Source organism: Salmo salar, chromosome ssa23 (genome assembly GCF_905237065.1).
Source record: "Salmo salar chromosome ssa23, Ssal_v3.1, whole genome shotgun sequence".
Lineage (NCBI taxonomy): Eukaryota > Metazoa > Chordata > Actinopteri > Salmoniformes > Salmonidae > Salmo > Salmo salar.
Genome location: NC_059464.1, coordinates 11,817,853 through 11,841,789, shown reverse-complemented (window position 1 = coordinate 11,841,789; position 23,937 = coordinate 11,817,853). Strand labels below are relative to the sequence as shown.

General features: G+C 43.0%; 1 protein-coding gene across 4 annotated transcripts in view; it reads right to left on the bottom strand.

Annotated features, from left to right (window-relative positions):
* LOC106584063 (zinc finger CCCH domain-containing protein 3) overlaps positions 1–23,937 on the bottom strand; it is a 119,241-nt gene that overhangs the window by 47,554 nt on the left and 47,750 nt on the right. The gene's annotated exons all lie outside the window — the stretch shown is intronic.

Genomic DNA, 23,937 nt, shown 5'->3' with positions numbered 1-23,937 from the left:
AATACAGTGGGTTCTAATTTAAATAAAACTTTGGGTCAATTCTAGAGTTGAAATATACAAGTGAATCTCCAACTGAACCAGAGCTGTGTTGTGGAAGGTCTAAAACAGAAGTCTCCCAGCTCAAATCTCACATAAATCATCTTCTGTTCATTCAGACAAACGCTGAGACCCAGCAGGAGAAAATGAGAGATGTCGGTGACAAAGAAAATCTCTCTCTTTTTTACTCCCTGCCCCCCCCCCCACCACCCATCTCTCACAGTGACAACACTTTGTCTTCTTAATGAGTGAGGAAGGAAATTGAGAGAGAGAGAGAGAGAGAGAGAGAGTGCAAAGGCGAGACAGAGAGAGAGAGAGGAGAGAGAGAGAAAGAAAGAGAGAGAGAGACACCCAACAATGTACCCTTTCTACTTAATTTCAATTATTTGTATCTGATATCTTTAAGTGCCAATTGCCATGATTGTTGTCATGTTAATTAGCATTTAATAACAAAGCATGACCAGGAAGCAAATAGCAGCTTGGAGCAATGACACAACAAAATGATTTATCTTCCTCCACCCTCTCTCTCTTATCTTACATTCCGGGGACGAGGAGTGTGTTTCACTTGTCAGGCAGCACACACACAGCTCCGGATCAGCTGGATAATTCATTTCAGACAAACATTTACCCATGAATCACCACACATCATGCTGGAACCTACCCCAAACACACACACGCTCGCACGGGACCTGCCCACACACACACGTCCCTCTGTATGAATGCGGTAAACTGTATTCAGTTTAGTTTAATTTCATTTTCAAAATTGATTTACAAGGTTTTTATTTAGTTTGAGTTTCATAAAACAATTTTTATTTTGTTTTTATCTTTTTTAGTTTCAGCTTTACCTTTTGTTGCCGCTATTGTTCACACCTATGGTTTACGCTACCACTAGCTAGTGATAGCGTAAAAACTATTTGAAACATCGCCATCAACTCGCAGCATTTACCTGCCAGATTCAGAAGCTTGTAAACCCCATTTGGAAAAAAAAGCTTGAAAAGTCCATTAGAAGGAAAAAAACAAAAACTAACACTTAAGTTTTTTTCTCATTTTATTTCATTTTGCAGCCAAAGACGGTTTCAGTTTATTTTTTCAAATGTTTTTCTTAATTGTTTTATTTCAGTTTACTAAATTGTTTTTCCAATTTTTGTTTTTGTTTCAGTTTTCATTTACTATAATAACCATGCTGTGAGGTGGGGGGGTGGCATGGTTGTGCAGGATTAGTTGCCTGGACTGTAGTCCCTTCTCTTCCCAGCAGTCATCTGTATTGCATTCAGAGCTATTCGGGCCTCCTGGCAGATGACAAATAGGGCCTGTCAAAGACCGCTGCCGTGCCCCGCACCCCAAACCTCTTACCGCCTCCCCGTCACACCCTACCCCCCACATCTACCCCTCCCTCAGTCCTATTCCAAACACCCCTAACACACCTAGTGTTAGGGGTGTCCACCTAGTCCCAACAGCGACTCACAATGATGTTCCGCTTTAGCCGTTGTTTAATGACAGGCCCAGTTTGTAGTGTAGCTACACGCTTGAGAGTCTGTGTGCGTGTATAGTAGAAGGGTAGCACTCTCTCTCGCTCCCCCATCTTGCTGTCAAAGGCCTATTAGAGGAAGATTAAGACCCCCGTTTGTGTGTGTGTGTGTGTGTGTGTGTGTGTGTGTGTGTGTGTGTGTGTGTGTGTGTGTGTGTGTGTTCGCGGTGGTCTAGTAGAAGATTGAGTCCCTATTGCTCCCAGACCCACTCAACCAACACAACCTGCTGGGGTTTACAATCAGAGCACACCCTCCATTCATCCCACGCTGACACACACACGCGTACACGCACACAGATCAAACCCATCCATCCCAAGATGACACACAACTCCATGCTGTGAAACCACAGATGATCTAGTCTACTCACTCTGCACTGCGCATTTCTCCGCAAGCCCACCTCACACCTTCTGCTCTGGGCTGCTGCTACTGAACTTACACACTCAACCCTCCACAAACTCTCTAAACACCGAATAACTACAGAGTTGTACATGGATTGAATCTAGATCCCTTTGGCTGCGATTCAGCAGCAGCCACGGATGGACAATTTCCATGCTCTCCTATTATGTAGCAACAGCCCCCCGAAACAGATCAACGGCTGTTTCTTCTATAATGTAGCTGCTACATCTGATCGACCGGGACTGGGATGTGAAGGCTGTTACGTCTTCTATGAGACGGACGGGTAGAGTAGATCTTACTGTGCCTGCCACTCCGGACCTCCACCTCCTGCTCTCTTCACCCAGTCTCACGCTCTTGCTCTAGTCTTTTCCCTGACTGCAGAGTGACAGAGCGGCATGACGCTCACCACAGCACCACTCCACCCCATCCTCTTAGGGACGATCAAATAATGGTATCATGACACCGCACGGTGTGGCGTCTGTAGAGACAGGCTGCTATCTATCCCTCTCCTCCCCCTACCTGGTCTGTGATCCCCTGCCTCTCCCTATCTAGTCCCTTCACACAGCCGCTGTGAGTCTGGCAAGCGACACTTCTCCTTACCTGACGGCTAATTCCAGCTAACAGCACTCCCCCCACCACCACCACCACCACCACCACCGCCTCCGGAGACTCGGTAAACCATTAATCTTGTTATTGACAGTCAGTCTGATACTGGAGCTTCTATACCCCCCTTCTGCTGTACAACCCCCCCCCGTCTCCATTCAAATCCCCCGGGGCTCATCCTCTGCATCCCAGTGGAAATCTGATAGACATGCCCAACGATAGGCTAACTTAACATGGCCAATGCTAAGCTAATGCTGCACTTTAATTGCCTTTGGGAGGATATCATGTTTAAATCCATACCAAATGTCATGCGGTTAACCACCAACTTGGTGCTCAAGTTACTAGCATATAGTTTAACACCCAATTCTAAGCTCAGGCAGGCAGTAGTTTCACTCATAGATACATATGTATAGTAAGTTAGAGTGAGAGCAGATTCTGGCACGTACTATCAGTTAGCAATATTAGTAGCACTCCACTGCCCCACCCAGCAAAAATATGGCCTGTTCTGTGCAATATCTCACACTGACTGGCATGTCTGTGTGCTCATGGGTGTGTGCACGTGTGTGTATGAGAGAGAGCTTAGTGGTGTCGTGTGTGTCTGCGTGTGAGATAGTGTTGGTGTCGTATGATCACAAATACTCTAACGTGTGTGTGTGTGTGTGTGTGTGTGTGTGTGTGTGTGTGTGTGTGTGTGTGTGTGTTTCGGGGATGTGTGAGTACATACTAGTGTCTCAGATTAAGGGGGGGAAGAGAAAGAGAGAAGGGTGGTGAGAGAGGGAGAGAGAGGGAGAGAGAAAAAGAGAGAGAGACAGAGAAAAAGAGAGAGAGAGAGGGAGAGAGAGACAGAGAAAAAGAGAGAGAGAGAGAGAGAGAGAGAGAGAGAGAAAGAAAGAAACAAAAAGAAAGAAAGAAAGAAAGAAAGAAAGAAAGAAAGAAAGAAAGAAAGAAAGAAAGAAAGAAAGAAAGAAAGAAAGAAAGAAAGAAAGAAAGAAAGAAAGAAAGAAAGAAAGAAAGAAAGAAAGAAAGAAAGAAAGAAAGAAGAGAAATGAGCTCTGCCCTCTGTGTTGTGGACAAATGCTACAGGAAGGAGACCCAGCCTCTGGTCCCAGACCTGCTGTCAGGGGTTAGATGGTGTGTGTGTGACCTTGAGGCGTTCCTTAGGATAAAAACAGAGCTGCCTTGAGAGCCTGTAGGATTCAGAAGTGATGATGGCCAGAGTGTTTCCTACTAAGGGCCTCCTGTCTGGGCATGCTATAACATGTGTTTACCTTCAGTTCATGAACAAGCACACAATAAACGTAATGTAAAATGCCAGAAATCTTATGATCTGAATTTGTGCTGTTCTGTTAAGCCAGCTGTGCCGTGTTTTCTCATGTTTCCTACACGGAAAGTATTGGTGTGGATCACAATAATGGACTTTAAAGATGTGCTACATATGTTTAGAGGGAAAGAAAGTGTTTTTCTCTGTTGTTGAGTTGGAGGGGGGGTGAGGGTTAGAATAAGCGGCGTAAGAGGGTATATGAGATGGCGGGATGAGAGAGGTGTACTGACAGATTGAAGGAGAGACGGTGCCATGGACACCCTAGGGCCCGATAACTGATGATGTCACTAGGGCAGAGGAGTCATTGTGGTTGTTGGGTAGGGGTAGGGGGTTTGGGGGGGGGGGGGGGATTCGGGTGTCGCCTGAGGGGCTACGCCTCGTCTGTCATCGCGGTGAAGCCATCATCTGTGCGCGTGTGTGTGGAGCAATCGTCTGTAAACCACACCCCCTGTCCCCACCACCCCCCAACACGTGCTGATTCTTCTTCCACTGCCCTCCAGGAGGGGTAGTGTAACACCCTACCCCCTTCAAGTTAGTTAGGGTAACACCTTACCCCCCTCTGAAGTCTCCTATTTTCTACCACCACTCACGCTATCTGACATACTGGGAAAAGTATTTATTACAAAGTAAATACACTCCCCTCCATATTTGGACAGTGAAGCTAACCTTTTAAATTTGGCTCTAAACTCCAGCATTTTGGATTTGAGATCAAATGTCTTATGAGGCGACAGTACAGAATGTCAGCGTTTATTTGAGGGTATTTTCATACATATGTTTTACTGTTAAAACATGAAAGCATATTCAGTTCCTATTGGGCAAAACATAATCCAAAACAACCAAAAGAGTCACAATACTAACCTTTTGACTACTTTTATAAACTATTAGTGGAGTTGTCCAAATACTAAGGGGGGGAGGTGGACTAAACACAGAAAGTGCTTTCATTTCTAAACGGTAAAACAGAAATGTATGAAAAAACCTGAATAAAAGCTGACATTCTGTAATGTCGCCTAATATGAAACATTACATCTCAAATATGAAATGCTGGAGTATAGCGCCCAAATGTTAGTTTCACTGTCCAAATACATACGGAGGGGAGTGTAAATCCATGGGACAGATCAGAGGAAGAATATGTGTTGGGCGGGACGAGAGCGAGACGGACATACACCTCTCGGCCCATCAAGGGGACAGGGATGGATTTTTACCACGCTTTCAATAAATATCCAGTCCTTCACACACACGCTTGCATCACTTCAATTCACTTAAAGGGACTGACACACGGGCACGCACAGACACACATGCGCGTGCACATACCGTACACGAACGCAAACACACACAACTTCTATACGTTAAAGACTCATAAAAAAAAACCATCATACAGATGAGACAAACACACCTCCGGAGAGACTTGACCCTGACCCCAGTCAGATGACTGGAGAAGACAGGGGCTCGCTTTGTGACGAACCACTAGTGACGCTCGCATGCTTTTTTTGGTTTCCAAGGACCGAATTAGTCCGACAGCTCGGTTCAGTGTCACTCATGTGACATGTTAACGTGTTGTGGAGTCAAAGGGGAGTGACTGGCTGTCAATCAAATATACCCTGTCAGGGGGTTAAGAGGGGCCTGAAAGGGAAGAGCCTCAGGCATTTTATATTTAAGGATCAGCCATTAGAGTGAGTGGGTCTGTGTGTTTGTGTGCTGTAGGGCTGTCCCCGACTAAAACAAATCTTGGGTCAACCGAGAGTCGTCCTGTTCTTTCGACCAATCGATCGGTTGACATGTTTAACCTTATTTTTTCCCATTTATAGACAGACACCCTGTGTGTCAACAACAACAACATATGCACTGAGCTTGTCCGACGCTTTAAGCACAGTGTTTGATCAAATAAATTAAGACACAAATGACTCAAGAGCCCGATGGTCACACTGTGTTAAAGAATGACAGCGAGTGCCTGTGTGACTTGCGCACGTTGTCTCGTTCTCTTCCCTACTGCAGTGAAAAGGCACCACACCACAGCAAGTGTTTATTGTGCTGTCCGTGCTGAAACTGTAACATCATTTCAGCCATTTATACTGAACAAAAATATAAACGCAACATGTAAAGTGTTAGTCCCATGTTTCATGAGCTGAAATAAAAGATCCCAGTAACGTTTCATATGCACAAAATGCGTATTTCTCTCAAATGTTATGCACAAATGTGTTTATATTCCTGTTAGTGAGCATAATCCATTCACCTGACAGGTGTGTCATATCAAGAAGTTGATTAAACGCCGTTTTAGAGAATTTGGCAGTACGTCCAACCGGCCTCACAACCGCAGACCACATATAACTATGCCAGCCCAGGACCTCCACATCCGGCTTCTTCACCTGCGGGATCATCCGAGACCAGCCACCTGGACAGCTGATGAAACTGACAAGTATTTCTGTCTGTAATAAAGCCCTCTTGTGGAGAAAATTCATTCTGATTGGCTGGGCATGGCTCCCCAGTGGGTGGGCCTATGCCCTCCCAGGCCCACCCATGGCTGCACCCCTGTCCAGTCATGGGAAATCCATAGATTAGGGCCTAATGAATTTATTTCAATTGATTGATTTCCTTATATGATCTGTAACTCAGTAAAATCGTTGAATGTTGCATTTAGATTTTTGTTCAGTAGTTTCTTACATGTTTCCTAATTTGTTTAGGAAAAAGACATTCCCTATTCCCTCAACCCTTGCTCTCTTTACGTGAAACATGTAAGCATCGCATGCAACTGACCAATAGGGGCTGACCTATAGCCTATCATAATCACATCAATAAATAAGGTTTTAACAAAGTCCAAACACAGTACATCAAAACGTGACATCAAAATGGATAAGAAGGACGTGAAAAAGAAACTTGAAATGGGCAAATGTTTACTGGTTGCTCAGGAGGGAAAGGGGAAGTCAGATCTGTGGAAGACATTGAGTTTGTTGTGGAAACTACTGGAGATCAAGAAAAAGGAGGGTATAGGAGCAAGCACCGCGTGAGTATTATGTGTGCCAAACAGTTGCTGTTAGATTACAATATTATTATTATTCATGGCTATTGGGAACAGTGTAAACACGAAATAAGTGTACCAGAGAATCTGTTCTAACAACAACAAAAATATATAAAGCCTTTATTACAGCAGACTAAAAACAGTTGCATGTTTTCGTGAATTTAAGTGTATTTATTGTTAGGTTAATTATTCAAAGTTCCCTTTTATTATTTAATTTGAAAGCTAAAAGGCTTGATTGCATTTCAAAGCATGAATGTCTCGTATGATGGGTGATGGCATTAACTAATTAATGATTGATTGATTGATACAGTAGCATATATATTATTATAATTTTTTTAACCTTTATTTAACTAGGCAAGTCAGTTAAGAACAAATTCTTATTTACAATGACGGCCTAGGAACAGTGGGATAACTGCCTTGCAGAAAGACAGATTTTTACCTTGTCAGCTCGGGGATACGATCTAGCAAACTTTTGGTTACTGCCACCCCAGGTAGCCTAGTGGTTAGAGAAATATAGGCTTAAGTAAGGCCTAAGTAAGTTATGATATTAAGACTTAACAGGACGCTCTCTTAGACCTACAGCTCGATTGTGGTTATACAAGGCTAATATATAAAGCTACTAATGATAACGACATTACGCATTATTATAATAATGATCATAAGAAGAATTGCAAAAACAACAATAAGAAGATCAAGAAAAATGAGCGAGTGGTGCTTGCATATTATGCGTGACAAACAGGTGCTGTTAAACTACAATATTTTTCTGCCTGTTTGGAACAGTGTAAACAACACTAAATAAATTAAACAGAAAAAATGATAAAGCCTTTATTACAGCATAGAAAAACAGCCGAATCTGTAAAATTGCTTTATCTGACATTTTGCCGTTGCATGAGGCTTGGTGCTCAGGCTATTAAACAAACACTCAAACAGGCAAGTGAAGCAAGCTCTGTCTTATTTCTGTAGATATATATAGATCATTTATGAAGCCAGGCACATTTAAAAGTTAGGCTATTGATTATCGACCTAGTTAAGTTGGGGTTTCCGCTCTCCTCAATTTTCTTAGACAATTAGGCTAAAGCAAAGGCTGTTTCCTCATCGCTGCTGCTGCCTGCGCCGCATTGTTCTCAGTCCCAATATGCTGGTTAACTTTGCAATTATGCACATAGTGGAAGGCGCCAATTCTACACCGCACTGAAGATTGTTTCAGAACCGCGGACAGCAACCGTATCCAACGTGGGAGAAAACACATGTCATAAAATAATATTCTATTTATTAGTGTTGCACCATTATTTTTACATAACATAACCATATACAATTTCAGTATCACGCCTTGGAGTGATGGACTGTGCCATCCCCTTGGCCTCCACAATGGATTAGTCCAGTGAGGCAGGCGCGAATCAGACCTTGTGTAACATGAATTGTTTTTTTTTACTGAAACTGCTCTACTAAAGAAATCTCAGTTGACCACAGCATATCGACCAAACAATCGACCAGTCGACTAAATGGGGTCAGCCCTAGTGTGTGTGTGTTTGCTTGCGTCAGTCACACACGTCAGTTGTAGTAGTTGATGGGGTGTGTGTGTGTGTGTGTGTGTGTGTGTGTGTGTGTGTGTGTGTGTGTGTGTGTGTGTGTGTGTGTGTGTGAGACCATCCCCTAAGTAAGAGGGCACACCAAGGTTAGGTATCTCTCTCTCTCCAGAGGACAACAGAGTCCACATGGGAAATGAACCCCTGCCTGACTCTCCTGATACATGTCAAGAGCTCTGAACTACTTACTAAGCAGTCCCAGGGGACATGGCAAAGGAAAGCATGTCTGTGTGTGTGAGCGTGAGAGAGAGTGTGTGAGAGAGGAGTACATATGTTTTTGTTGAGTGTGACAGACCAGAGAAGAATGAGAGATAGTACACTCGTATGCACAAACCTACACAACCACCCCTACCCCCCCCCCCCACACACACACACACACACACACACACACACACTAATCTGGGGCTCTCTGGTATGAGTATCTAAACCCAGGGTAAGGTTCTGGTTGAACCACATGCCGCCTGTCTGGCCAACATCCATCATTTGGGCAATGCCGCGGGGCCAGTGAGTGAGTGATGGGGGCCGGCTGGTCAGACACTAACCCTGGTGTTAGCTCCTCTTCCTTTCAGACGCTGAGTGAGAGACCAAGAGGTGACTTACAGCCCCGAAGAGAGACATGCAGAGAGACTTGCAACCGCCATTCAGTGTCAAAGTGATGTCAAAGTGATAACAAAGGGGGTTAGGGAGGGAGGGAGGGTTATAAAGATGGCTGAGGGCAGAGGGGAGAGAGAGAAGAGAGGGTCAAGGGATAAGTAAAGCGAAAGAGGGGGCAGAGGGGAGAGAGAGTGGAGGTTATAGAGAGAGAAGGGTGGGGGTTAGAGAGAGAGAGAAGGGGTTACAGTAGCTAGAGAGCGGGTTAGAAAGACGGCTCGTGTGTAAAAGAGAGAGAGGGAGAACGGGGAATAGGAAAGAGTCGGAGGACTGGAGGCTGTTCTTAGGGTGTATTTAGGCCTTCTTTACACCCTCTTTTTAAAAAGGGATCCACCTTTCATGGGGTCTCCATTACACAGTAACACACTGGCAAGGTTGAGACACAACAACACAGCCCATGTGCGTCACACACTGAGCTACCAGGTGTTGAACTTTTAAGTTTGACACCTGGTAGTTGAGGTCTGTGTGTGTGTGTGTGTGTGTGTGTGTGTGTGTGTGTTCTCTTATTAGGATAGGTCTATCTATAATAGTGCCTCATGCTGTTACAACAAGGTCAGTATGATGAAATGACTCATTGAGATTGAGTCTTTCCCATTACCTTATCAGACAACTGCTTATGAAAGAGTAGGAGATGAGTAAAGAGAGCTATCCAACATGACTGGCTCCTAGGCAGGCAAGGCGGAGAAACACAGAAAACACACCGTAGCCTATAGGCTATGAGTTATGAACAAAACCCTCAGCGCTTCTCACAAACTGTGGTCTTATTTACGTTACTGGAAACCCGTGGCTCTCGGAGAATGATCACCGGTGCTGGCCCTGACCCTGACCTTTGACCTTATTATTCATATCTAATGCTAAGTAAACGAGCTACTGTCTGGCCACTCACTGTAGCTGTTAGCATAAAGGTTAGCGGCATGGCCCACAGCTACAGTGAGGGCTACATTTACAGTGGTCAGGGGTGAGGGGTCAGGTGGTTGAGGAAGGGGATAGGGGGCCTCGTGACAGGGGGATAGTGAGGCCTCTCTAACCCAGTCAGTCAGGGTGCTAATTTGGTGGGGCAGAGGGGACTTTGGCTCCCTCCTTTCCAGCCCTTTTGAAGTCAAGCAGGTGCTCCGAAGACACAAACCTCCAAATAAACACTCACGCCCCCTTCGCTCTCTCCCTCCACCTCCTTTCCACCTTTCTCATCTCCAGCTTTCAAGTCATCCATCTCTTTCTTCACTCCCTCCATCCAACATAGTCTCTATCATCCCACCCACCTCCTCTATTTCGAACACTCCCTCTCTCTTTTCACTCTGCCCCATACAGATTCGTATCTCTCCTTTCTCCAAGTGAATATCTAACCTATCACGTCGTCTTCTTCTCACGCCCTCTCTTCTCCCTCCCCTCCCCCTTTCTCTTTCTCTCCTTATTGGTGGTACTACAGGCAGTGAGCGTGTGTGTGCGCACCAGGGCTTCCGTTAGCTTTTGAACGATAAAAATAAATGAAACCCAATAAATAAAATAGTTGCCAGCCAAATTGACTGGGAGAAAAAAAACGATCCAATTGCAAAATAATGATTTTTTTTAATCATTGATGGAAATACATTTGACCGCCATGCCTATTGGTCTACAGGTTAATTTGCATAATTTAGTGGAATTCAATTGGTGTGTGTGTATTTTTGTTAGTCGCGATGTATCTTATTTATCCAAAACAACTATCACATGCGCACAGCATAGGCTTACAGAGCCTATTTTGAGCAGGATTCCTGCCCGCAGCTCCTCAGCTGGTTGTTGCTGGAGTAAAACATGTGCTTTTATAAGCCCAGTCTTTGCGCAACAATTCTAAACGCAATCGCATGTTAAAAACAGTTTTGATGGCCACGTTTAAAAAGAGATAGCCTACTATTTTTATTTGGTCATTGAAGTGCTCACATTCAAGTGCAGGCAACGGTAGGCAGGCTATCAGCGCGCCACCCACCACTTTGCAATGTGAGCTATGCATTTTGAAAACATACCTCATATTTTGAGGCATGCCTTTCCTTCCTTCAATGTAGCTTAGACAAAATTAGAAAACGTGGGGACAATTATTTTAATAAGACTTCATTGGCGGCGCGTACAGAAGACAATTTATCCGACCATTTCTACAGCTCTGCATGCCAGTTATGATTTTCATATGGGCATTTTTGTGTAACAGTTTCATTTAAATAATAACGTTTTCATTTCACAAAATGATTGTCACGTGGTTAAATCAGCCTCTCCCATATGGACACGACCATGATCCATCGGTGGCTAAAGAAATGGAACTGAGAGATAGCCTAGGCCAATGCAGCTTTAAGCTTCTAAATTCCAGTTGTTAACTAAGTAAAAATACATAAAGCCCACAAACAAAACCAGCAAAAAAAAATACCCTGATGAAAATGTGGGTTCTTTCATTTGCATTCATATCTCTACTCTACTCTACTTTCACCGGTCTTGACTTGAGTTATTGCTAATGAAGTGCAGCATTGTGTCAAATCAATCAACTGGGTCTGGCCAGAAGCTGTTGCTTGCGAACTTGCAGCATTATATCAACAAGCCTATTCTGGGTGATCAGAGTTTCCTGGCCAGTGAGCCTGGGACAGAAAGCTGTTTTTGAACAAGGGAAAAGGATTCCGGTATTATATGACGTTTCCACTGGATATACGGGATCATCAGATAATTATATTTTGGTCTTTCACACCGAGGCTTGGTGATTATCGAGGGCAGATTTTCAAATACTATTATCACTCGCAGTGGAACAATTACTGAGAAGCTCAGCTTATTAGTGATGGATGTGGTGAGTTAAGACAAATCAGAAATTTGCACGCAGCAGGCCAGGCACTTCTTTGCGTGTGGGCTCCCTCAACATTAACAGGACAGAGAAACCCAGACATGCTCATTGCTCACATGGAGCACTCCAAACAAAAGACAATGACAAAATTGACAACTTGTCAATTGTGGTTATTAAGTAAACCAAAACGTGTTTCTCACAAGCGAAGCAGCTTGTGAACTCAGCAAACAATGTTTCCACTCCGAGAATGAGAACGGCAAGTTAGTGTAATTAATACATGAATTAACAGAATAGTATGTCATCAAATGATGGGGATTAACGGTACATTTACTACTGGTGACATATGTAATGGGGAATTGATCAAAATAAACAATCAAAAGGCAAACAATTCACAAAATGAAACAATGAATTGGCAAGAATTGGCGGGAGACAGCTAAGTGTATTCTGAAGAGCTCAGAGCATGCATTCTGGAGAGATACACCCCGCTATTGTCAAGACACATTACCGTCACACATATTTTAGATGCTTTTCACTGACAGCTAACCAGCTAGGCCTATTGCCACACACGCTGCTGAAATAGGCATAGGGCCTATACGAGCTGGTGGTTTGAAACAATCCACAGTTACTTTTCTTAAAGAAGCTAATGATCTTTAATTCCTCTGTGGCTAAGTCATCCTCTCTGATGCAGTATTTTGAATGATTGAATTCATTTCTGTGTAGACAAGAGTAATTATATTATTTTGGCAAATGTATTTCAATTTGCTTTAGTGGAAGCTATTGGATGAGCTGCATATGAAAGACTTCCTCATATGCCCTTACTCTCCTGTTCTATTGGTTGTCATATCAACTTTCTTTCGTTGTCCAGAAGCCAAAGGCACACTCCTAGTCATATTAACAACCCATTACCCATCCTAGTTGTTGCATATTTAGATTCCCCCTCTTTCTGTTTCACATATGGAACCACTCGCGTCAGGTGCGCTGTGAGAATGGTGTTTCCCAGCAAAATGCATTTTGGCAAATGTTTGAAAATGACGTTTTACTGGTTGCTTCATTACAGGAGTTGCATGTTCTGTTAAGATGCATTACTATAATCTAAATGTGATTTTGTTCATTCTGATTACTGTGGGTGGATGCTCTAATGGGTTATGCACCCAGTGCATATAGAGCAGTACATTTCTCAAATGGCCAACAAATTAAAATCTTCCCGGTCACATTGTCCGGCGTCACATTTTCCTGGTGTGTGCGTGCTTGTATGTGTGTGTGCCTGGGTGCAGCTGCTGTGCTGTAATTGGTCCCTCTGGGCAGGGCTAGACTGGCACCGGACCCACTCTAAAACGCTCAGCATCGCCAGGAGGAACAGGCATCTACGCAAGCGGGCATCTGCGCGCACACAATGGAAAAGGTCCCAGAAATGAACGTACAATGACAAAATACTGTATACCAAACTAAGCATCGGTGTAGAGTGAGGCCCTGCACACAGAGACACACACACACCACACTGCGACTCTCAGAGTGACTGGTACAACGGACAGGTTCATAACTTTCTAACCATTACGCATCTTCACCAATAGACCGAGTAGAATGTCTAAGTGAAGATAGATGAAGTAAAAGAGAGATAGAGGGGGGGAAAAAGGGAATAGAGTGTTAGAGAGTCAGAGATAAAGCGAGAGGAGCAGCACTAGGGCTGGGCCTGGCAGAGGGGTGTTGCGTTAGTGAAAGGGTCCCTGTCATCGTGGTAACTGGAGAGGCAGCGCTGCAAGTTGGTCATTAATATGTACAAACTTGTTAGGCTAAGAATGCCCTGAAAGGCTAACCGGAGGAAGGAGGGAGGGTAAGGGTAGTAGAGGGGGTGTAATCGTCTCTAAAATAGATCAGGGGCACAAACTCCTTTTGAGACAGGGAAGCATGGAGTACAGCAAGATTGCATTGATCGAGAGATAAACACACAATCACACATTAGCAAACAAGCAAACACAGACTCACACAAGTGCACACATGCACTGAAGCAAGCACACACAAGCATTCCACGGACACAAATGAAATTTACTAAATAATTTGGTCAAAAAAGGAAAGGCACAAACACACCCACAGAGGCTCACACATCCATGTAGGTAGGCCGATATCAAATGCACAAACACACAAACCAACACACCCAACATACTGTACACACAAACCAACATCCACATCAACAAAAACACTCAAAGATATTGGTTTTGCTACGTATTCCGAACTGTATCTGACATGCGTGTCCAGTTCTGGATTATTCAGCAGGAGTGTGGGGTGCTAAGAGGTATTTAAAAAATGAACATGTCCATAACAGAGCAGTACGTTACTTTTTAGGTGTCCACAAGTTTGCACCTATACTTGCAATAACTGGGGATATGGGCTGGGAACCCTGTGAGGTGAGATGGAAGGCATGTATGGTGAGACTTTGGAAAAGACTGTTGGATATACCAACAGAATAGCCAGAATAGCTAGAATAGCTAGTAAAATTTTTCAATGGGATCTATCCATAGGGGGAGCCTGTGCAACTGAAATGTCTGACCTTTTTCAAGAGTCTGTATGAAAACCAGAATAAGAGACATAGATATGATTAAAAAAAATTACTTTATGCAATATGAAGAAAAAAATGGGTGGACGAGATTAATCATGAACCCAAAATGAGAACCTATTGTTCGATTAAGGGCAAATTTGTGTGTGAGAGATACAGTCGGAAGTTATACACTTAGGTTGGAGTCATTAAAACTCATTTTTCAACCACTCCACAAATTTCTTGTTAACAAACTATACTTTTGGCAAGTCGGTTAGGACATCTACTTTGTGCATGACACAAGTAATTTTTCCCACAATTGTTTACAGACAGAATATTTCACTTATAATTCACTGTATCACAATTCCAGTGGGTCAGAAGTTTACATACACTAAGTTGACTGTGCCTTTAAACAGCTTGGAAAATTCCAGAAAATGATGTCATGGCTTTAGAAGCTTCTTATAGGCTAATTGACACCATTTGAGTCAATTGGAGGTGTACCTGTGGATGCATTTCAAGGCCTACCTTCAAACTCAGTGCCTCTTTGCTTGACATCATGGGAACATCAAAAGAAATCAGCCAAGACATCAAAAAAATTGTAGACCTACACAAGTCTGGTTCATCCTTGGGAGCAATTTCCAAATGCCTGAAGGTACCACGTTCATCTGTACAAACAATAGTACGCAAGTATAAACACCATGGGAACACGTAGCCGTCATACCGCTCAGGAAGGAGACGCGTTCCGTCTCCTAGAGATGAACGTACTTTGGTGCGAAAAGTGCAAATCAATCCCAGAACAGCAGCAAAGGACCTTGTAAAGATGCTGGAGGAAACAGGTACAAAAGTATCTATATCCACAGTAAAACGAGTGCTATATTGACATAACCAGTAAGGCCGCTCAGCAAGAACGAAGCCACTGCTCCAAAACCGCCATAAAAAAGCCAGGCTATGGTTTGCAACTGCACATGGGGACAAAGATCGTACTTTTTGGAGAAATGTCCTCTGGTCTGATGAAACAAAAATAGAACTGCTTGGCCATAATGAACATCGTTATGCTTGGAGGAAAAAGGGGGAGGCTTGCAAGCCAAAGAACACCATCCCAACCGTGAAGCACGGGGGTGGCAGCATCATGTTGTGGGGGTGCTTTGCTGCAGGAGAGACTGGTGCACTTCACAAAATAGATGGCATCATGAGGCAGGGAAAATATGTGGATATATTGAAGCAACATCTCAAGACATCAGTCAGGAAGTTAAAGCTTGGTCGCAAATGGCTCTTCCAAATGGACAATGACCCCAAGCATACCTGTGCAAGTAAGGAGGCCTACAAACCTGACTCAGTTACACCAGCTCTGTCAGGAGGAATGGGCCAAAATTCACCCAACTTATTGTGGGAAGCTTGTGGAAGGCTACCTGAAACATTTGACCCAAGTTAAAAAATGTAAAGGCAATGCTACCAAATACTAATTGAGTGTATGTAAACTTCTGACCCACTGGGAATGTGATAAAATATATAAAAGCTTAAATAAATCATTCTCTACTATTATTCTGACATTTCACATTCTTAAAATAAAGTGGTGATCCTAACTGACCTAAGACAGGCAATTTGTACTAGGATTAAATGTCAGGAATTGTGAAAAACTGAGTTTAAATGTATTTGGTTAAGGTGTATGTAAACTTCCAACTTCAACTGTGTATTATGTATAACCTACCTAAAAGCAAGAGATCGCTATATGCACAGGTAAGATCAGGGATATTTCCTCTGCATATTGAAACAGGTCGGTATTGTGGTGAAATGGAAGAGGAAAGACTATGTAACTATTGTGACCTCTAAGAAATAGAGAATGAACTTTCAACAATGGTGCCGACAGAGATGGTCGCCTCGCTTCAGGTCCTTAGGAAACTATGCAGTAATTTGTTTTTTTAATGTATTATTTCTTACATTGTTAGCCCAGAAAAAAGCAACGGTTATTACATAAAGCTGGGAAGAACTACTGGATATCAAAGCGACGTCAACTTACAAACACTACGAGCAGGAATACGACTTTCCCGAAGCAGATCCTTTGTTTGGACAGCAACCCTGGACATGGGATCTTATCCCAGAGGCCGACCCAAAACAACGCGGTCGCCGCAGGAGAGGCAGACGGAGCGGCCTACTGGTCAGACTTAGAAGGCGAGCACACCATCCACCGCTTACTCGCCAATGTCCAATCTCTAGACAACAAGGTGGACGAAATTAGGGCACGAGCTGCCTTCCAGAGAGAAGGCAGCTCGTGCCAGCTCACTTGGGACATGTTGTCAGAGTCGGTATAGCCACCCGGTTTCATCATGCATCGCGCCAACAGTAACAAACATCTCTCTAGTAAGAAGAAGGGTAGGGGTGTATGCCTTATGATTAACGACTCACGGTGTAATCATAACAACATACAGGAACTCAAGTCCTTTTGTTCACCTGACCTAGAACTCCTTACAATCAAATGCCGACCGAATTATCTACCAAGAGAATTCTCATCGATTATAGTCACAGCTTTGTATATCCTCCCCCCCCAAAGCAGATACTTGGACGGCACTGAAAGAACTTCACTGGACTCTATGTAAACTGGAAACAATATATCCTGAGGTTGCACTTATTGTAGCTGGGGATTTTAACAAAGCTAATCTGAGAAGAAGGCTTCCTAAATTCTATCAGCATATCAAATGCGCGACATGAGCCGGTAGCATTCTGGACCATTGCAACTCTAACTTCTGCGATGCATACAAAGCCCTCCCCCGCCAAATCTGACCATGACTCTGACCATGACATTTTGTTGCTCCCAGCCTATAGACTGAAACTTAAACAGGAAACGCCCGTGCACAGGTCTATCCAATGCTGGTCTGACCAATCGGATTCCACGCTTCAAGATTGCTTCGATCACGTGGACTGGGATATGTTCCGGGTAGCCTCAGACAACAACATTGACATATACGCTGACTCAGTGAGACAGTTTATTAGCAAGTGCATCAGTGATGTTGTACCCACTGTGACTATTAAAACCTTCCCTAACCAGAAACTGTTGATTGATGGCAGCATTCGGGCAAAACTGAAAGCGCGAACCACCACTTTTAATCATGGCAAGGCGAATGGAAACATGACCGAATACAAACAGTGTAGCTATTCCCTCCGCAAGGCAATCAAACAAGAAAAGTGTCAGTATAGAAACAAAGTAGAGTTGCAATTCAACGACTCAAACACGAGATGTCTGTGGCAGGGTCTACAGTCAATCACGGATTACAAAAACAAAATCCCACGTCGCAGACATCGACGTCTTGCTCCCAGACAAATTAAACAACTCCTTTGCTCGCTTTGAGGACAATACAGTGCCACTGAAATGGCCCGCTACCAAAGCCTGAGGACTCTCCTTCACAGTGGCCAACGTGAGTAAAACATTGAAACGTGTTAACCCTCGCAAGGCTGCCAGCCCAGATGGCATCCCTAGCCGTGTCCTCAGAGCATGCGCAGACCAGCTGGCTGGTGTGTTTACGGACATATTCAATCAATCCCTATCCCAGTCTGCTGTGGCCACATGCTTCAAGATGGCCACCATTGTTCCTGTTCCCAAGAAAGTTAAGGTAACTGAACTAAAGAACTATCGCCCCGTAGCACTCACTTCTGTCATCATGAAGTGCTTTGAGAGACTAGTCAAGGATCATATCAGCTCCACCCTACCTGATACCCTAGACCCACTCCAATTTGCTTACCGCCCAATAGGTCCACAGACGATGTAATGGCCATCACACTGTCCTATCCCATCTGGACAAGAGGAATACCTATGTAAGAATGCTGTTCATTGACTTCAGCTCAGCATTTAACACCATAGTTCCTTCCAAACTCGTCACTAAGCTCGGGAACCTGGATCTCGACCTCGCCCTGTGCAACTGGGTCCTGGACTTTCTGACAGGCTAGTCCCAGGTGGTGAGGGTAGGAAACAACATCTCCACCCCGCTGATCCTCAACACTGGGGCCCCACAAGGGTGCATTCTCAGCCCTCTCCTGTACTCACTGTTCACCCATGACTGTGTGGCCATGCACGCCTCTAACTCAATCATCAAGTTTGCAGATGTCACTACAGTGGTAGGCTTGATTACCAACTATGAGGAGACGGCCTACAGGGAGGAGGTGAGGGCCCTCAGAGTGTGGTGTCAGAAAAATAACCTCTCACTCAACATCTGCTGCCAATGACTGGAACGAATTGCAAAAATCGCTGAAGCTTGAGACTTATATTTCCCTCACTAACTTTAAACATCAGCTATCTGAGCAGCTAACCGATTGCTGCAGCTGTACATAGCCCATCTGTAAATAGCCCACCCAATCTACCTACCTCATCCCCATATTGTTTTTATTTACTTTTCTGCTCTTTTGCACACCAGTATTTCTACATGCACATCATCATCTGCTCATCTATCACTCTAGTGTTAATTTGCTAAATTGTAATTACTTCGCAACTATGGCCTATTTATTGCCTTACCTCCTCACGCCATTTGCACACACTATATATATACTTTCTTTTTTTCTATTGTGTTATTGACTGTACGCTTGTTTATTCCATGTGTAACTCTGTGTTGTTGTTTGTGTCGCACTGCTTTGCTTTATCTTGGCCAGGTCGCAGTCAAAGCGGGGACCATGAGACTAAAAAACAGCTTCTATCTCAAAGCCATCAGACTGTTAAATAGCCATCACTAACAGAGAGTGGCTGCTGCCAACATACAGACTCAAATCTCTGGACACTTTAATAAATGGATTTAATAAAGGTACCACTATTCACTTTATATAACGCCACTTTAATAATGTCTACATATCCTAAATTACTCATCTCATATGTATATACTGTATTCTATACCATCTACTGCATCTTGCCTATGCTGCACAGCCATCGCTCATTTGTGTGTATAAGGTAGTCATTGTGAAATTGTTAGATTACTTGTTAGATATTACTGCACTGTCGGAACTAGAAGCACAAGCATTTCGCTACACTCCCATTAACATCTGCTAACAACGTGTATGTGACCACTAAAATCTGATTTGATTTTAAACTCATTTTATCCTGTATTGCCCTTTCTACCACGATATACGCTTGCTCTTATTCCACGATATACAGCTCTATGGATGTAATTTACTATTATGTATTACATTTTTACCATACTTTTTATGCGATGCGCAACGCAGAGAACACCAGAAGAAGAATTTTCATTTCATTACCGTAGTGAATTATTGTAATGTTTGCTTATGTGTCAATTAATCCAATAAGGGATGGTTTGCCAATTCGAGATTTGACACAAATTTTTTTTGCATTAATTAATTAAATTCATTCCACAAGCATCTTAGTGGCCCCTCATGAGCGCCCACTAGTCGTAAACAGGTGTTTCTAAGTAGGAGGCTGAGGTTGTATTGTAAACAGCTAGTCAGTCAGGGGCCAAACTGGCCACATAATACTGCTCCAAGTGGCCCCTTTTACATCAGCCAGGTCACCCGTGATACAAGTCAGTATTCGGTGTCCATCCATGTTTGAGGACATTGGGAGATGAAGTGGAAACCGGCCACTAGGGGCAACAGTGAGCTCTGTTACCCTTAAGTAGGTTTAGGCGTTGTAGACGGGGATGGTGGATGGGCGTAAGCATCTGCCTCTGATTCCAAAGGTTGCATGTTCGAATCCAGCGATAGATATTTTTGTTTTAAGCCTATCCCAAACCTTAACCCTTACTTTAACCATCCGGAGTTAATGCATACCCTTAAGAATTCGGAGTTAATGCCTAAACTTATCCCTAACCTTAAAAATGCTGAGTTAATGCCTGCTTTCATAAACACATGGGCTCTGGCATTTGCAACCACTTTAATTACTCACTCACTTAACTAATCACACTTTTCCAATCACACATGCACCCCATCTGCCTACACACCCGCATTCCCCTCACATACGTACATACCCACATACTGTGCCTTTTGTCCTCTGTTTGTTGTGTTTTTATTTCTACCGTGTTGATTCCTGCCTAATTTCGGGCTTGGGAACTTTGTGTTGCGGAGTTCTTGTATTTGGGGATTTATTATTTCATGAATTGTCCTATATCTTTTATCGATATATAAATACTATACATAAAAAGTGTAAAACTAATTATTTTACGTAACTTCAATAGTATAGTGTATTTATAGTTTATTAATTGTTGTATATTAGTAATTCCATAAAAATAAATTGTTTTACAATCCCTACCATTAATAGTGTTGGATGTTCCATTTGATTTAGAATAGCCATGGAGTGGTCCTGGTGTCTTGGAACAGTTGGTTATCAATGTATAGCTTGTCGACTATGAGAGCTACACGTCTCCCTTTTAGTTTATTGTCTTTGAAGAGTGGATACAGTACTTTGCGTCGTTCTGTGATTTCCTTTGGGAAGTGATCGTTCACGCCTATTTTAATGCCGGCGAGTCTTTTGCCCAGGCTTTTAACCATTATATTATCTTTAAAGGATGCTAATTTGGCAACGATTGGGCACTCGTATCGCTGTTCTCTCTGTCCAAAACGATATACGCATTAGAGTTTAATTTGGTCAACAGTGTCGCCTGGGATCTGAAATGCTTTAACCGTGAATTCTTTCACCACACTCTCTGGAACTCACCTTCATCCTCTTTAATTCCGGTAAGCACCAGCTTTTCGCAGATTTGGTATTTTATTAGGATCCCCATTAGCTGTTGCAAAAGTCGATTAAGGCAGCCCCCCGCACCTCCCTGATTCAAAGGGGTTGAGTTAAATGCGGAAGACACATTTCAGTTTAATGCATTCAGTTGTACAACTGACTAGGTATCCCCCTTTCCCTCTTCCTGAGGTCCACACGAAACATGAAAAATGACATAATACAGAACATTAATAGACAAGAACAGCTCACTGACAGAACTACATAAAACATTTTTTAAAGGCACACGTAGCCTACATATCAATACATAGTTTGTGTCTATCTAGGTCAAATAGGGGAGAGGCGTTGTGCCGTGAGGTGTTGCTTTATCTGTTTTTTTTAAACCAGGTTTGCTGTTTATTTGAGCAATATGAGATGGAACGGAGTTCCATGCAATAATGGCTCTATATAATACTGTACTCTTTCTTGATTTTTTTCTGGATTTGGGGACTGTGAAAAGACCCCTGGTGGCATGTCTGGTGGGGTAAGTGTGTGTATCAGAGCTGTGTGTAAGTTGACTACGCAAACAATTTGGGATTTTCAACACAATGTTTCTTATAAAAAGAAGTGAAGCAGTCAGTCTCTCCTCAAATCTTAGCCAAGAGAGACTGGCACGCATAGTATTTATATCAGCCCTACGATTACAATGAAGAGCAAGATATGCCGCTCTGTTCTGGGCTAGCTGCAGCTTAACTAGGTCTTTCCTTGCAGCACTTGACCACACGACTTAGACAAAACTAGAGCCTGCAGAACTTGCTTTTTGGAGTGTGGTGTCAAAAAAGCAGAGCATCTCTTTATTAAGGACAGACCTCTCCTCTCCCCATCTTTACAACCATTGAATCTATATGTTTTGACCATGACAGTTTACAATCTAAGGTAACGCCAAGTAATTGTGTCTCCTCAACTTGTTCAACAGCCACACCATTCGTTACCAGATTCAGCTGAGGTCTAGAACTTAGGAAATGATTTGTACCAAATACAATGCTCTTGATGTTCAGGCCCAGTTTATTACTGGCCACCCGTTCCAAAACACACTGCAACTCGTTTTGAAGGGTTTCAGTGACTTCATTTGCTGTGGTTGCTGATGGTTGAATCATCAGCATACATGGACACACATGCTTTGTTTAATGCCAAAAAAACAGTCTCAATGTCAACAGTGAAGAGGCGACTCCGGGATGCTGGCCTTCTAGGCAGAGTTCCTCTGTCCAGTGTTCGTGTTCTTTTGCCCATCTTAATCATTTATTGGCCAGTCTGAGGTATGGCTTTTTCCTTGCAACTCTGCCTAAGAAGGCCAGCATCCCGGAGTCCCCTCTTCACGCTGAGACTGGTGTTTTGATGGTATAATTTAATGAAGCTGCCAGGTGAGGACTTGAGAGGCGTCTGTTTCTGAAAATAGACACTCTAATGTACTTGTCCTCTTGCTCAGTTGTGCACAGGGGGCCTCCCACTTTCTATTCTGGTTAGAGACAGTTTGCGCTGTTCTGTAAAGGGAGTATTCCATAGCGTTGTATGAGATCTTCCGTTTCTTGGCAATTTCTCGCATGGAATAGAACAAAAATAGAACAAAAATAGACTGACGAGTTTCAGAATAAAGTTATTCGTTTCTGGCCGTTTTGAGCCTGTAATCGAACCCACAAATGCTGATGCTCCAGATACTCAACTAGTCTTAAAAAGAATCTGCCATTTCCAGCTACAATAGTCATTTACCATTGGGGTGGCAGGTAGCCTAGTGGTTAGAGTGTTGGACTAGTAACCGGAAGGCTGCAAGATCGAAGCAAGGAGGCCTACAAACCTGACTCAGTTACACCAGCTCTGTCAGGAGGAATGGGCCAAAATTCACCCAACTTATTGTGGGAAGCTTGTGGAAAGCTACCCAAAACATTTGACCCAAGTTAAACAATGTAAAGGCAATGCTACCAAATACTAATTGAGTGTATGTAAACTTCTGACCCACTGGGAATGTGATGAAAGAAATAAAAGCTGAAATAAATAATTCTCTCTACTATTTCACATTCTTAAAATAAAGAGCTGATCCTAACTGACCTAAAACAGGGAATTTTTACTAGGATTAAATGTCAGGAATTGTGAAAAACTGAGTTTAAATGTATTTAGCTAAGGTGTATGTAAACTTCAGACTTCAACTGTGTGTGTGTGTGTGTGTGTATGTATATATATATATATATATGTATATATATATATATATATATATATATATATATAGAAAATATTTATCGACCTTACAGGCAATACATGAGATTATAATACGGTTTTAAGTACCTCAATGGACCGTAAAGGAAATCACACAACAAAATATCCCCCTCATGCACTTAAATAAATTACTAATATTATGGATATATTGGAACTAGTGGATATATGAGGGGTTGGGTTAAATGCTGAAGAAACATTTCAGTTGAATGCATTCAGTTGTACAGTCGCGGCTAAAAGTTTTGAGAATGACACAAATATTAATTTTCACAAAGTCTGCTACCTCAGTGTCTTTACATATTTTTGTCAGATGTTACTATGGGACACTGAAGTATAACTACAAGCATTTCATAAGTGTCAAAGGCTTTTATTGACAATTACATGAAGTTGATGCAAAGAGTCAAGATTTGTAGTGTTGACCCTTCTTTTTCAAGACCTCTGCAATCCACCCTGGCATGCTGTCAATTAACTTCTGGGCCACATCCTGACTGATGGCAGCCCATTCTTGCATAATCAATGCTTGGAGTTTGTGAGAATTTGTGTGTTTTTGTTTGTCCACCCGCCTTTTTAGGATTGACC